Below are 2500 nucleotides of genomic sequence, written 5' to 3' on the forward strand. Positions count from 1 at the left end.
GAATTAATTTATGGATGATTAAACAAAATGTTTGCCTCCTTGTCTTGTATTTGTGGGATTTTTTTAATCAGTTTTTTGGGTTTAAGAAATTTAAAACCCCAGTGTAACAGTGGCAGCTGGTCAGGCCTCTTCAGTATATTAAGATCAGAGAGCTGTACAAAGTTTCCTAGCAAATAAATATAACCCATTAGTACAAAAATATTGAGGAACAGTTAACATATTCTAGTTTCAAGAAACCACTGCTGTTATTTTGAGTAGTTTTGATACAACCAAATCAAAGCGAAGATTTGAAATAGCTTTTCTGAAAGCCCAAGCCTAAGTCATAAATTATTCTACACCATGATTTGTTCAGATAGTAAAACCATACCTCTTTGCCTGACATTACTGAAATGTGGAAAAGGGAAAGTTAAAAATAAAATGAAACAAATCTTTGCTGTTGAGAACTTCAGATAGATGGCAATATAGCAAAGTTGATAAAAGCAATTCTCAATTAGACTTTATTATTATTTTATTGAGGTATTATTAATAAACATCGGGGTGCAGCTGGTGATAACACTCTCCCAGAATTAGACAAGTGGACACAGAAGAAAAATAAAGGCAAGTTGTCTGTAATGAGAAAAAGTGGAAGAATGTGGATAAACTGCAAACGAAATGAAAAGCAGAAATATATGATATTTGCCCTTCAAGCCTTATCCAGCAGCCTTTAGCTGTACACTTAGACCTATCAACTTCTGCATAACAAGTTGAGAATAAGCTATATTTATATGAGTGCAGGCTACATGTCTACTTCTGAAGAGGAAGGAATATTTTTTAATATTTTGGGGGTGTTTTGGGGGTGGTTGCTTTGTTTTGGGTTTTGGTTTTGTTTTTTTTTTTAGTTTCTTCCCTTTAAGCCCAGTAAATCCACAGTGTTCTGTGTGTCTTCAATTACTCTTTACAGACCTTGCTCCTAAAAAAATAAAAAATCCTAATTCCAATAAATTTCCTGAAGTTAACTATAAAAGGTAGTCACATACTAATTCAATAGCCTGATATTAGCTGTAATCCATAATATTATCAGCACTACACTGGTAACAATTACAGTGGCAATACATAACTGCAGTGTGTTTTGAGGGCAGTGTTTTAATAAGGTAGGTGTTTAGTTCCCTGCAGCACATAAAACTGGTGATTTTGACTGCAAAGCTGCTTGGACTGGAAATCACAACCATTGCCAGTAAGGTTTAGAAAGTGTGTGCCAGGCAAGGGAATCACTGCTCAATGTATTTACCCTCTGGGGAGGTAAAACACAGATGGGGGAGTTAGGAGTCTTCTAACATTTAGCTGATACATTAGTGGGTAGCAATTCTGCTTCAGGGATGTTCAAAGTAGTTCATCTACCAGTTGGGAATCATTATGGGCACTAGTACTGAGGATTAGATATGATAGAACAATAAGGCATTGTGGAAGTACCACTATCCTCTCCCCTCCCACAGACAAATGTTTTGTAATCCTGGACACCCTTTTGCAGCTCTAGCTGTCTTTAAAAACAGTAGTTCTGGTTTAATGGGATGTTTTCAGTGCACATACTAAGCACCTGTCTTGAAGAAGAATTCAATAGTCATAGACAAATATGATATGGTAATGTTTGTTTTGATGAAAATTATGTAAAATAACTTCTCTACATAAAAGTAGTACTGTTACTATGTGTATTCTTATATGTTAGTTAGTGTGAGAAAAACTTGAAAAAGCATTTTGTATTTCATTACTGGGTAACCAAATGCAACAGTGGCTCTCTGGGATTGTTTTTATCCCATGATACACTAAGCTATGCTTAAAAACTGTAAATTCATGATGGAGGAAGGGTGAGCACATTTTGAGGAAAGGAAAAACATGGTCAAAAATCAGGAGAAATCAACTCAGTGTCTGTTGAGCTGTGCTTAGTTATCACCTGCTTACTTTTATCCTGGCAATCTCACCTGAACATATATTAATTTTTCCTGTCTTTTTTCTATAGTCTTGAAGTTAAAACATTTTCCAGAATGTACAAACAAACAGCTAATTTCATTGCACTTCTGTCTGTATGCAGTGAAATAAAATATGATTAGCTAGCTGAAAATGTATAACTTTTCAATCAGTAGTTAATTCAGTCCCAGAACCATATTCATATAGATTTGAAACAAAATTGACCTTCTTGTTTATGTAATCTGTACATACAATAAGTGCCTGATTCGGTAACAAGCTACTCAACAATGTAGATTTTCTGAGACCCAGGAAAAGAAGCAAAATCTACCATTTTTCTGAATAAAGCCATCACCTGTGCACTGCAAAGACTCTGAAGTGTCTACATTGGAAAAGGACAAAATTAATACAGGAGACAAATTCCTGATGTTATGCAAAAGACAAAATTCTCAGGGTCCATTGTGGAGCAGGTGAAGGGAGCTGCAGGAGCAGGGAGGGGTAACTGCTCCTCATGGCTCTCTGGCACCATTCCACATGGCTGCTGCTGTATTTTGAGGGTAGG

At 35.9% G+C, this 2500-nt stretch overlaps 1 protein-coding gene across 26 annotated transcripts in view; it reads left to right on the forward strand.

Moving 5' to 3' along the window:
- Positions 1-2500, forward strand: part of ZNF536 (zinc finger protein 536) — a 344757-nt gene that overhangs the window by 111066 nt on the left and 231191 nt on the right. The window contains exon 6 of one of the 26 annotated variants that reach the window (XR_010346600.1): positions 517-720. The exons of the other annotated variants lie outside the window; for them this stretch is intronic. The gene's annotated coding sequence lies outside the window, so the exon portion shown is untranslated. Of the gene's footprint in view, positions 1-516; positions 721-2500 lie in introns of those variants that run through there. 26 annotated transcript variants of the gene reach the window in all.

Source organism: Passer domesticus, chromosome 12 (assembly GCF_036417665.1).
Source record: "Passer domesticus isolate bPasDom1 chromosome 12, bPasDom1.hap1, whole genome shotgun sequence".
NCBI classification, from domain to species: Eukaryota; Metazoa; Chordata; class Aves; order Passeriformes; family Passeridae; genus Passer; species Passer domesticus.